This window comes from Canis lupus, chromosome 6 (assembly GCF_003254725.2).
Source record: "Canis lupus dingo isolate Sandy chromosome 6, ASM325472v2, whole genome shotgun sequence".
NCBI lineage: Eukaryota > Metazoa > Chordata > Mammalia > Carnivora > Canidae > Canis > Canis lupus.
In genome coordinates this window covers 61,310,823-61,324,833 of record NC_064248.1, presented here as the reverse complement: position 1 = coordinate 61,324,833, position 14,011 = coordinate 61,310,823, and the positions used below count along the sequence as shown (strand labels likewise).

The 14,011-nt window shown below is 35.4% G+C and overlaps 1 long non-coding RNA gene across 3 annotated transcripts in view; it reads right to left on the bottom strand.

Annotated features, from left to right (window-relative positions):
- LOC112640940 (uncharacterized) overlaps nucleotides 1–14,011 on the bottom strand; it is a 93,481-nt gene that overhangs the window by 56,380 nt on the left and 23,090 nt on the right. Inside the window, exon 3 of one of the 3 annotated variants that reach the window (XR_004816339.2) lies at nucleotides 8,595–8,699. The exons of the other annotated variants lie outside the window; for them this stretch is intronic. This is a non-coding gene — a long non-coding RNA (uncharacterized LOC112640940). The remainder of the gene's footprint in view (nucleotides 1–8,594; nucleotides 8,700–14,011) is intronic. 3 annotated transcript variants of the gene reach the window in all.

Below are 14,011 nucleotides of genomic sequence, written 5' to 3'. Positions count from 1 at the left end.
CTGGGATGGAGCCCTGCACCAGGGCTCTGATCTGTGGAGAGCCTGCTTCTCCCTCTCCCTCTGTCTGCAACACCTCCTGCTTGTGCTCTCTCTTTGTCAAGTAAATAAATAAAATCTATTTAAAAAAAAGAAGAAGAAAAAGAAAATCCTTTGTTTATAAGCAGAAAGATTTTAAAAACTCTTTGAATGTCTGAAAGGAAGCATTTTATATATCTGAAAAAGTCAGTGAAAAAAATCATAAAACATTAGCAAGTCAAATCCAGAAGAATATATAAAAATAACATATAATAAAAATAAACAAAATACATTTTAATAACTTTTAAAGAAATGTATTATGACCAAGTTGAATTTATGCCAAGAATCCAAAGGTGGTTTAATATTAGAAAATCAACAAAATTCACTTAATACATTAAAAAGAAAAATTATCATCTCAATACATGCATGCAAGTATATAATAATTCAACCATTCTCATTAAAAATGAAAACTTTGTGAACCTTAATGTCTAAATTCTGGTCATTCAAAATTAAAAAGAGGTTTTAAATCTTCAAGTAGAGATATGAAATTTGACACCAGAGACGGAAAATTCTAAATTCCTAAGAAAATAAATCACTTAAGAGCCTATAAATCATTTAAAAATTATTTTAACCATGAAAATCTCAAAGGGTCAGTAGATAACTTGTTCTTATCTAAATGACCACTATACTGAGAAATGATTCATAGAACTTTAGCAGTCACTTAGCAAAGATTCCTATGCAGTAAGAAAAAAAAAAAGAGAATAGAAGATACAATAACTGGAGGGACGTCTGGGTAGCTCAGCAGTTGACTGACTTTGGCTCAGGGCATGATCCCTGGGTTCCAGAATCAAGCTCCGCATCAGGCTCCCTGTGAGGAGGAGCCTGCTTCTCCCTCTGCCTATGTCTCTGCCTCCCTCTCTGTCTCTCATGAATAAATAAAAAAAATAAAAAAATAAAATAAAATAATAAAATAAAATAAAATAATAAAATAAAATAAATAAAATAAAATTAAAAATAAAATAAAATAAAATAAATAAAATAAAATAAAATAAAATAAATAAAATAAAATAAATAAATAAAATAAAATAAAATAAAATAAAATAAAATAAAATAAAATAGGGGCAGCCCGGGTGGCGCAGCGGTTTAGCACCGCCTGCAGCCCAGGGCGTGATCCTGGAGACCCTGGATCGAGTCCCACGTCAGGCTCCCTGTATGGAGCCTGCTTCTCCCTCTGCCTGTGTCTCTGCCTCTCTCTCTCTCTCTCTCTCTCTCTCTGCATCTCTATGAATAAATAAATAAAAATTAAAAAAATAAGATAAAATAAAATAAAATAAAATAGAAGATACAATAACTGGAAAGAAACATACAAAACTGTAATTACTTGAAAGTGACATAGAAAATCTAATGACAATTAGAATTAACAATAATTAAAACCAGTAGGAAAGTTCTGCAAAGTTACCAAACACAAAGTCAATCTATAAAAAGTCAACAGCACTGGTCTCACATGTAAAGAGCTTAGGGGTTATCATCCCATCCTCACAACAAGAAAAAAGCTAAATAACTGAAAATCAACAATTCTTTTTAGAGCTATCAGAAAAGTAAAGTCACACCACACTAATGTCCAGATAGTGTTAGGAAAACTAGCTCAATACTTGGCATGCATCAGAACAGCTGCAAATGAATAACAAAAAGACAGGGAATCTCAATAGAAAAACAGGCAAAGGATTTAAGTAAGCAAATCATTTAAAGGAAGTTCAAAGGCAAATAGGTGCAGAAATCAGAGAAATGCCCTAGAATTAGAGAAATACTAATTGTAATATTGAGGTAAACCTTAACATCCATCAGATTAATAAAAATTAAAAATCAGGTAACAGCAGTTGTAGGTAAGAAAGTAAAGAAATGATATCTCATCATCTACTGGAGGAGTGTAACTGAAGCAGTATCACAGAAAATAATCTGACAATACCTAATGAATTCCATATATATATATATTATCCTATGCTCCAACAATCACACATCTGAGTATAAACTAACACACAAACCAAAAGGCAACTTACATGAGGATATTTACCATGAGGATATTTACAATTATTTTGTAGTTACAGAAAGTTGAAAGTTACTTTAGGTGTCCATCCTTAAGGGAATAACAGATAAGCAAATGCAATGGATACAGAATCTAAAATACCGTACTACACTTAGAAGTAATATAGTATATGCATATACAGCAACAAAATACATCTTAAATATTTAGAGTGAAAAGAGCTGAAACAAAGTATGATCTATAAGACAATACTGACAATACCATTTATATAAATTAACACAAAGACATACACAAAAATAACACTTTATTTTATCAGGATATATTATAAACACCTTAAAGCAAAAGTCTTTGAGGATAGAATAAATGGAATAGGGTTGTGGATAGTAAGATAAAAAATAAGTAAAATGATCCAATGGAGGAGTCATGCACCAATGATAATAGGGTATCCACAATTAAGGAGAATTATTAATTGAATTCTATACTTGAGTTTCAAATGAAATGAAGAAACCAATAATAATAAAAAAGTAAAACTTATAATAATAACAAAAAAGAAACCCTATTAGGGATCCCTGGGTGGCGCAGCGGTTTGGCACCTGCCTTTGGCCCAGGGCGCGATCCTGGAGACCCGGGATTGAATCCGACATTGGGCTCCCAGTGCATGGAGCCTGCTTCTCCCTCTGCCTGTGTCTCTGCCTCTCTCTCTCTCTCTGTGACTATCATAAATAAATAAAAATTAAAAAAAAAGAAACCCTATTAAAGCAGTTCACTACATTAACCAGTTAAAAGAATTCTGAATATCTCCATAGATGCAGAAAGGTATTTAACATATTCCACCAGCTATTCATGATTTTTAAGAGAAAAACTTGAAGAACAAAGAATTGGTTTCTAAAAGGAACTTTGCCTGTGTCTCTGCCTCTCTCTCTCTCTCTCTCTGTGACTATCATAAATAAATAAAAATTTATAAAAAAAAAATAAAAAATAAATAAAAGGAACTTTAACAAATATCTAGACAATTCAGTATCAAGCATCATGATTTCTAGAAAACATGAGAAGTATTCCCATTAACATCAGGAATGTACCAAGACATCTACTAGCATTGCTCTTAATCAATATTATGCTAAAGGCACTAACAAATGTAAAAAGACAAGTATAACAATATAATGATGAAAGTGACAAAATTGTCATTATTTGAAAACCATGGGCATGTCGGGTGGCTCAGAGGTTTAGCGCCACCTTCAGTCCAGGGTGTGATCCTGGAGACCCAGGATCGAGTCCCACGTTGGGTTCCCTGCGTGGAGCCTGCTTCTCCCTTGGTCTGTGTCTCTGCCACTCTCTCTGTGTCTTTCATGAATAAATAAATAAAACCTTAAAAAAAAAAAAAAGAAGAAGAAGAAACAACCATAACCATCTTCACAGAAAATCGTGAGGGGGGGATCCCTGGGTGGCTCAGCAGCTTAGCCTGCCGTCAGCCCAGGTGTGGTCCTGGAGTCCCGGGATCAAATCCCACATCAGGCTCCCTGCATGGAGCCTGCTTCTCCCTCTGCCTCTCTCACTCTCTTTGTCTTTCATGAATAAATAAATAAATTCTTAAAAAAAAAAATCCTGAGAGATGCAACCAAAACTATATGAATATGAGAATCCAATGTATGAAATTCAATAATGTTCTTATTTATAAGTAAATAAAGTAGAAATAGTAATTTTTAAATTCTCATTCACAATATGAACAAAACGATAAAATATCCAGGGGGAAAAAATCTAACCAAAAATGTAGAAGACTATTGTGCAGAAAACTATAAAACTTTACTAAAGAAAATATTTAAAGATCTGAATAAATGAAGAAACACATCACATCCATGTATAAGGATACTCAGTATTGAGTTTAGTTCTTTGGATTTGGATTAGACATAAATTTTAGATAGCTTAATGAAAAAAACAATTTAGACACTAAAGTTTATAGTAATAGGAAAAAGATATTTTCAGGCTCAAAAAAGGAGACAGGGAAAATATCAACAATTCAACAACAAAAAATGTGCAAAGGATATGAACAGTCAATTCATAGAGAAGGAAAATTAGAAGGCCAACCACTTTAGAAAAAAGAGTCACAATCTGGAAGGTAGAGAAATGCAGATTTTTAAAAAACAACAAGATAATATTATTTCCACCCAATAATATTTTTTTATGAAGATGGGAGGAAATAGAGACTTTTTCCTGACAGCAATTTGGCTGTATTTGGTAAAATAAAAAGTATGAACACATAGAAGATACCCAGAAGAAACTTTTTTTTAAGGTTTTTTTTTATTTATTTGACAGAGGGAAAGAGAGAGAGAGAGCACAAGCAGGCAGAGTGGCAGGCTGAGGGAGAGGGAGAAGCACTCAATCCCAGGACCCTGGGGTCATGACCTGAGCTGAAGGCAGATGCCCCACTGACTGAGCCACCCAATCACCCCTGAAGAAATTCATACTTGTGTTCCAAGATACATGAAGACATTCACTACAGCATGGCTTTTAACAGTAAAAACAGGAAACAATCTAAGTATCCAGCAGTAGGGGACTAGACAATTAAAATGTGACCTATTCATGACATGGGCCTATGTAACAGCTAAAAAAAAAAAAAATAAATTATACTTATTTCCAATCTATATTGAAGAGATTTCAAATAATGAGTAAGGAAAATTGCAAATGATAGATACAATATGGTATCATACACATAAACTAAAATCACACAACATATACCATATTTAAGTAAGTAAAAGTATTTTAAAAATTGTTTACACAGAAGATACATTAAACTCTTCATAGAGGAAGCATCAGCAGAATTAGAAAGCTGAATTGAACTGGGGTGTTGGTTTAGGTCCCTAAGGCTTAAACAGTAATGTTTTGGCTCTTTTAAGAAAAATCTAAAATATGATTAAAAAATTGACAATGTTTAATTCTATATAGAGGAATAAAAGTATTGTTATACTATTCTTTGTATTTTCCTAAATTTTAAAAAATTCTTAAAGTATTAAAAAAATCTATTTCACTACAGCCCCATTAAATAAATTTATGAATATTTTTACAATATAAAGTCAGATTAAGGACAGTAGTTTGTGTGTGCCCACATACCTTGATCCAGCTCTGGATATGAGGGCATACACACAATAAAAATGAGGGAAACAGTCTACAGCATGAGTCTAACCAAGACTAGTGTATACTTTCTTTGGTAGGCAATGGAAACTGCAGATGCTTGAGCAAGTTTTGATATGGTTGGAGCTGGACTTTTAGGAGTATTCATCTTTCAAACTTGTGTAAAGGAGACTGAAATGTCACGATTTGGGAGGCCATTCATGAGAAATAAGCAAGAAGCAATATACTAGTATTAATAAATGGTAAGTAGTAATAAACATGGGAAGAAAATGATGATTCTCATTTCTCTCTCTACCTCTTTCACTATTATAGCCAACCACCAAAGATACTTGAAAAAATGCTAACTACAAGATACAGAAATCTTTTTTTTTTTTAAATTTTTATTATTATTATTATTTTATTTATGATAGTCACACAGAGAGAGAGAGAGAGAGGCAGATACACAGGCAGAGGGAGAAGCAGGCTCCATGCACCGGGAGCCCGACGTGGGATTCGATCCCGGGTCTCCAGGATCGTGCCCTGGGCCAAAGGCAGGCGCCAAACCGCTGCGCCACCCAGGGATCCCCAGAAATCTTTTTTTTTTTAAGATTTATTCATCTATTTGAAAGAGAGAGAGGACATGTACACAAGAGGGGGAGGAGCAGAGAGGGAGAGAGAGAATCTCAAGCAGACTCCCTGTTGAGTGTGGAGCCCAATATAGGGCTTGATCCCATGACCCTGAGATCATGACCTGAACAGTCAGACAGTTAACCAACTGAGCCACCCAGGACCCCTAGCAGATACACAGTCTTAATTCCTACTCCTCAATGGAAATACCCTCAATAATTTTGAAAGTTAAATAATTAATCTTTGTATGAAAATTATTCATAAATTTTGGTCATTCAGGCATTGATTTGACATTGCTATTTTATTAGACATTGCTACATTCATCTACCATGACCAAAATATGAGAATTTTTTTTTACCCATAGTAGCCACAAAATTAATATCTGTTGTTCTCAGGTTGGGACATTTGTAACAAAAGTAATAAAAGTTTATTTACTGAACTACAACTTATTACATACCAAAAAGTAGTAGACACTTTCACATTTTCCAATTTAGCCCTTACTTTAGCACTCTAAGTAGGCATTATATTTTATCCTCATTTAACTGATAGCAGAACTAAGGTTCAAAGATATGAAATAATCTGCCCAAGATCAGACTAAAGCTAAATGTTGATACTGAAAGTCTAATTACAAATCTATGCTCTTTCCACCCCTTAATCTCTTCCTAATCCTAATCTCTTCTGCTAAACAACATCATTTCTTTATGTCACATAAACAAAATCTTGAATTCCAAGTAGCAGTGAATGTTGACAAGTTCCCCTTTTCTTTATTTTTATAAATAATTCTTTTTATAAGGAATTATGATATGTTGAGTTTTTTGTCTTTTTTTAAAGATTTTATTTATTTGAGAGAGAGAGAGCTACAGAAAGTATGAACAGGAGGTAGAGAAAGGGAGAGTGAGAAGCAGACTCCCCGCTGAGCAGGGAGCCTGACATGGGGCGGGATCCCAGGACCCTGAAATCATGACCTGAGCCAAAGGTAAACACTTAATTGAGCCACTCAGGCCTCCCTCTCCTAGAGTTTTAAAGAACACCTGCTTAACCTCTCCAAACTCAAGTTCTTGAAATAATATTAGTAATACTTTTTATATCACAGGATTGGTTTTATTAACTGAGATACTTTTAGTTACTGACCTAATTTGTTAATTGAGATTCAATGAGATAAAACAAGCTTTTAGCAAAGTATCTGGCATATAGTTAGTGCTAAATAATTATTATCATCCACTATTAACTTATTATATTTTATGAATATTTTATTACTGATAGGATTTAATCCTCTGATAAAGAACCCAAAGTCCCTGTAACCTTCTACAGCACAGGAGGATTACATTCTTGGTCCTCAATATACAATCATAGAGCATTACAACCTCAATTTCAAAAGCATCTACAAAAACAGTCTCTCTCTTCATTAATTTAAAAATATAGGAATTATCTAACAACAGCTCAATTAAACACTGGAATCATAGTATTTTAATTTTATAGCAAATAATTTTTTAGGTTAGCCTGACATCTAGTGGAATGATTGTAGCCATCTAAAAGATTTAAAATACATAACTTGAAAAAAAAAAAACTAATAACATTCCATTAAAGGCCAATATATGATGTAAATGTTTCAAATAAAAAAGGGAAATCAACTTGAGCATTGCCTTATTGTCAGGCACTGTACTAAATGCTATCATATATCTTCTCTCATTCATTTGTTCAAAATAAGTATTTAGTGCCTGCTACATGCTAGGCACTTATTATACAGAATTTTTAAAAAATTGATATGATCCTTGTCCTTTTGGAGTTCATAGACTAGTAAGCAATAAGCTATTAAACAAATTATTCTACAAGCTATTAAAATTATAAAATGTGTTTAGAGTTTAAAGGACTTTAGAAGAGAATCCTTAACTTAGTAGGAAGTTCACAAAGGGCCTGAGGAAGTAATATGTAAGCCAACTTCTAATGTAGCAATGGGGATTTAAGACAGAAGGAATAGCACGTGTCAAGGTCCTGAGGTAGTAAAAGATTTGCTGCCAAATGAATTCAAAGAAGGGCAGTGTGTCTATAACTATGAGGAAAACACACAGTACCAGATCAGCTTAGAGAGGTCTATGGGGGCCAGATCAAGCAGGCCTTGCGAAAAAGTAGGCCTCGTTAAGGATTCATGATTTATCATTTTATCATATATAATGGAAGCCATCTGAAGTATCTAAGCAGAGATATGTGATGAGTAATAGGTTTTAAAAAAAAAAAAAAAAAAAAAAAAAACCTCTGGCAGGGCTCCTGGGTGGCTCACTCAGTTGAGTATATACCCTCTGCTCAGGTCACAATTTCAGGGTCCTAGGATCAAGACCTGCATCGGGCTCCCTGCTGACCTTCTGTCTCTCCCCCTGCCCTCCCTCCCTGACTTGTCCTCTCTCTCAAAAAAATAAAAGAAATAAAAGAAATAAAATCTTTAAAACAACAACAACAACAACCCACTCTGACTCCTGTGGGGAGATAAAATGGAAGGAGATGAATGTGAATGTAGAAAGAACAATTAGAACCAACTGAGACACACTCTCTCTCTCTCTGTGCATTTCTATGAATGAATAAATAAAATCTTTTTTTTTAAAAAGGCGGGGGCGGGCAGCCGCGGTAGCGCAGCGGTTTAGCGCCGCCTTCAGCCCAGGGCGTGATCCTGGAGACCCGGGATGGAGTTCCACGTCGGGCTCCCTGCATGGTGCCTGCTTCTCCCACTGCCTGTGTCTCTGTGCCCCTCCCTCCCTCCCTCTCTCTCTCTCTGAATGAATAAATAAAATCTTAAAAAAAAAAAAAAAAACACCTGAGAGAGAATTTCAGTAGTCCAAATGATAGATGGTTTGGGCTCCGTCTATAGTGGTTGCTATCAAGATGTATTTTGAAAGTAGATTCAGATCCGAGTGATGAACTGGAAAATAGAAAGGAACTAGGGGTGAGGGACAAAAAAAATAAAAAATAAAAAAAATAAAAATAAAAAAACCCTGAAAATACGTATTTCCATCTTGACCAATTGAGGTGAGAAAGTAAAGAAATAACAGATTTGAGAGCAAGACCAAGCCTTTATTACCAAAGAATAACTCAGAGACATTTATTTATCTGCAAACAAAATATAGAGGGAGACCGTCACTTGACTATTGTCAAGGAAAAACAAAGAACTGTACTTATGAGGAAAAAAAATATGCAGATAGTTTAGGAAGACCGAGTTTTGCTTCCATATCTTGAAAGGTAAACTAATTAACTAGCTGCAAAGAGGTCAGTCGCTTGTGGAGATTGTCCAAGGATAACACAGAAAACAGTTTCAACTGTGTTAGATTTCCCCCAAACCCTGAGAATTTGCTGTGGAGCACACATGGCAGGCTGTCCAAGGATAATGTCTACTAAAGCCCTTCCATTTACCTTAGATGAGCAAGCTGTATCACTTCTCTCATCAGTTCTCAACTCCCTTCTTTTGGTCAAAACATACTCCAAAAGATGCAAATTTCATCAAGAGGGTTTCAGTTCCCTTTTTTACTTAATATTATCATATGTATGTCAACTCAAAATACTGGATGTAAAACATTTAGATTTCCAGGGGACCCCTGGGTGGCTCAGCGGTTTAGTGCCTGCCTTCAGCCCAGGGCGTGATCCTGGGGTCACAGGATCAAGTCCCACATCTGGCTCCCTGCATGGAGCCTGCTTCTCCCTCTGCCTCTGAGTCTCTCGTGAATAAATAAATAAAATCTTTTTAAAATAAATATATACATACATACATAACATTTAGATTTCCAGATTTGATTCTATTGATCTTGCTGACTAGATAAGCAAGGAAAAAATCATGCAGAATCTATAGGACAGGTTACAGATTTTCTTCCTCATCCTGAGAATACTGAGAAACATTAAAGATTTGTAATCAAGGGAAAAACTTGATTAGAACCTGAATTTTTAAAAAATAGAAAATTTTATGATATAAGACATTTGGAAAGTTGCTCACTATTTGCTAATATTAACGAACTACAGTTAGTTTTGTTTTAGGTACAATAATGGTATTATGGTTATATTTTACCAAAAAAAAAGAGTTATTATCTTTTTAAGATTTACATGTTGAAGTATTAATGGATGAAATGAAAATAAAAGAGGTAGTCATCTCTGTATACATGAATGGAGGCAATTATCTGTGGTATAAAGTGAGAAGAGTACAGGAATAAAGATGATGCCTTTGAGGAACTTCATCTATTAAAGGTCAGAGAGATGAGGATGAGTAAAGAAACTGAAGAATATCCACTTGAGAAGTAGAAGGAAAATCACAGGAATATTATGTCATAGAAGCCAAAGGAAGAGAGATATGGAAAACAAATAATGCACATAAAGTACTTAACACAGTGCCTGGAATATGGCAAATCCTCTCTAAATACTGCATTTATCATGATGGTGAATGAGAAGGAAGTGGTACAAAATACCAAGTAATGGTAAAAGAATAAGAGAAATCACTAGTGACCTTTAGAAGAGTAATTTTTGTTTGGTGGGTGGGGAGGAGCTACATTTATAGTGGTTTCAGAGGTAAATAGGAGGTATAGACATGGAGACACAAATTGGAGATAATTCTTTTAAGATGTTTGGCTCACATGGGAGGGAGATAAATAAGGCAGTGGTTAGAATAACATCGTGAGAGTAAATAGAGGCAGGTTTTGGTTTTGTGGCTATTTAGGAATTTAAAACTAGGAGAGACTTAAGCATGTTTAAATGCTGGTAGGGAACTTGTAGAAAGGGAGAGAACAAAAATAATAGGAAAGAAAAGGGATAAATATAGGAGTCTTTTTTTTTTTTTTTTTTTTATGATAGTCACACAGAGGGCGGGGGGGGGCAGAGACATAGGCAGAGGGAGAAGCAGGCTCCATGCACCGGGAGCCCGATGTGGGATTCGATCCCGGGTCTCCAGGATCGCGCCCTGGGCCAAAGGCAGGTGCTAAACCACTGCGCCACCCAGGGATCCCTAAATACAGGAGTCTTAAAAAGGTGGGAGAGATAGGATTCAGAACAGAGAAAGGCCTGATCTTCAATGGACAGAAGGACAACTCCTCTATTATAACAGGAAAGAAGGAGAAAGGGTAGATGTAGGCAGACTGTAAAGGATGTCTCCATTCTCCCTTCCCTAGGAAAATAATTCTCTGGACCACATTCCATGGCCTTTTAGAATACAAAATTGTGGAATTTCCTGGTCTCATTTTCTGGTGCAATATTTTATATATTTTATACTGTAGTTCATTCTCTTTCTTAAAACCTTCTCCTGCCTTTTTAAATATATTTGAAGTAGACCAAAAAAAAAAAAAAAGTCTTAAAAATAATGGGGTGCCTGGGTAGCTCAGTTGGTTAAGCAACTGACTTGATTTCAGCTCAAGTCATGATCTCAGAATCATGAGATGGAGCCCCATGTTGGGCTCTGAGCTGCTGAGCATAAGATTCTCTCTCCCTCTTCCTCTGCCCCTCCTCTACTCATGCTCTTAAAAAACAAAAAAAACACATAAATAAGAATATAATGAATACCCATATATACTAGCTTAAGAAGTACAAATGAAATTCCAATTCTATTTTCTTCCTTTCTCCCATGGATAATCACTATTTTGATACATTTCTTACTCCTGTGCTTGTTTTAATACTTTTACCACTTACTACACTGTACATGTATCATATGTACACAATGTATATGAATACATCTTCCAACAATGTAAAACATTGATGTAACTATTTTAGTCTTTCAGTGACAGTCTGGGAGAGGTAAATTTTCTCAGCCTTTATCTGAAAGGTGCCATTATTTGGCACTCTAAAGTGATGGTTTTTTCTTTGCTGCACTACAATTTCACTGCAACATGTCTAAGGTGTATTTCTTTTTATTTATTCAGCTTGACACTCCTGATTATTGACTTTGAGACATTATTTCAACAATTCTGGGAAATTATCAACTATTATTTCATCAAACTTGTCTCTCTCCTTTTTATCTTGCTTTCTGGAAATTTTGCTGGATAGTAACTCTCTCCTCAGTTTTCTTTCTTTCTTCCTTTTTTTTTTTTTTTTTTTTTTTAGAGATTTTATTTGAGAGAGAAATAGAGAAATAGAGAAAGCATGAGTGGAGGGGAGGAACAGAGGGAGAGGGACAAGCAGATTCCCTGCTGAGCAGGGAGTCTAACCATGGGGCTCTATCGCAGGCCTGACCTGAGCCGAAGGAAGAGACTTAACCGACTGAGCCACCCAGGTACCCCTCGCCTCAGTTTTCTTAATTCATACTTTTCATTCCCTATTTCTCCATGCTGCCTTCTGTATAATTTCCTAAGAACTCTCTTCCATCTATTAATATCTCTTTTTCTGTATCTAATAAGCTATCAGTCCATTAAATGTTTATTTTAAATGTATTTTAAATTTCTGGATGTTCTATTTTTTTAATCTGTCATTTTCACACACTCTTACTATTTTCTTTAGGTTTTTTTTTTTTTAATTTTTTATTTATTTATGATAGTCACAGAGAGAGAGAGAGAGAGAGGCAGAGACACAGGCAGAGGGAGAAGCAGGCTCCATGCGCCGGGAGCCCGATGTGGGATTCGATCCTGGGTCTCCAGGATCGCGCCCTAGGCCAAAGGCAGGCGCCAAACCGCTGCGCCACCTAGGGATCCCTTTTCTTTAGGTTTTAATCCTCCTTTCCTTCTCATTCTGTACATCTCCAGATGGAAACCTTATCTATCATATCTATGTAAATGACTCTAGAGTCTGCATCTTTAACCCAGTCTTCTTTCCCATGCTGTCAGGTTTATCTGACTACCTCATGTATAGTGGAGTAATAATATGTCCCTTCTATGATGTCCCATAGCACTTCTCTCTTCTACTCAATTAATACTTGGCAATACACAGCCTCACAGTGTAGGTTTTCTTTGCATGTGAATAAAACCAGATTATTTGCCCCAGAGCACGAGGATCATATTTTGTACTTCTTAGCAAGATTTCTGAATATCTATAACTCCACTGACCACTTAAATGCCTTCAAAGCTAAGCTTTCTTAGATTTGACTTTCAGTATGTTATGTGTGCCTGTTCTTTGACAGAAGGGACTATCTTTTATTGTTGGTATCCACCGAATATATCATAGGGGTTGCTCATAATAGGCATCTGCTAGTTGATCTGATTGGTGAGCAACAGGTTAAGTGGGTCCTTTTGAAATTTTTCTCGAAAGCTTAAGAATTTAAACTTCTACTGCTCTGATGACTGGGTCTCCAATACCTCCATACCTCTCTTACTTCCATACTTCAAAGCATCAGTTAATAACTGATATGTACCTTTCAGGATAGAAAGCTTATTGCTAGTGTAAGTTGCATTAATTTAACTTGTTATTTTAATCTTCCTTGTTTATCTTCATTCCAAGTCACAAAGTAGTATCACTAACTGAAGTACAAAATAAAATTAAAATCAGGCCTTATTTTATAGTGGAATAAGTATTTAGTCCTCCTAGTGAAAACATGGGCATAAAGGGCAAGATATTTCTACAAATGCTTTGAGAGTAATGCTGCCAATAACACGTTTATTCAGGATTAAATGATGTGATGAGCTAAATTATTCCAAGATCCTAAGCATAATAGGAAAGAAATTATGTCATTTTGAGGTGAGGGAATGTTTTGGCTTGTTGGCTAATAATAATGGCTGATATCTAAGTCATGTGAATTGCATCAAAATTTTTCATTTGAAACATAATGCAGATTTAATTATTATATTAATTCTTAAACATGAAATACCAGACAAAATTAATTAGATTCCTTGTTCTCACATAATAAATTTTTCAGAAGAAACTGGAATTCTGTTTATTTTCCCCTTCCTCACTCTTTTATACAATGAATGCATTTCTGTTGTAAAATCCTAGAGTAGTTATTAAGTATATATGATTTTTTAAAAATATTTATTTATTCACTCATGAGAGAGAGAGAGAGAGAAAGAGAGAGAAAGAGAAGCAGAGACACAGGCAGAGGGAGAAGCAGGCTCCATGCAGTGAGCCTGACGTGGGACTCGACCCCAGGTCTCCAGGATCATATCCTGGGCTGAAGGTGGCGCTAAACCGCTGAGCCACCCAGGCTGCCCAAGTATGTATGATTAAATGTGAAATTTCCCCCTTTATCCTCTGAGGCCCTTCCCACTCTTTGTCTCTTTCTCTATGTGTATCATTGTGTACCTATGTAGGTGTATGAATAAATAAATGGAATCACACTGT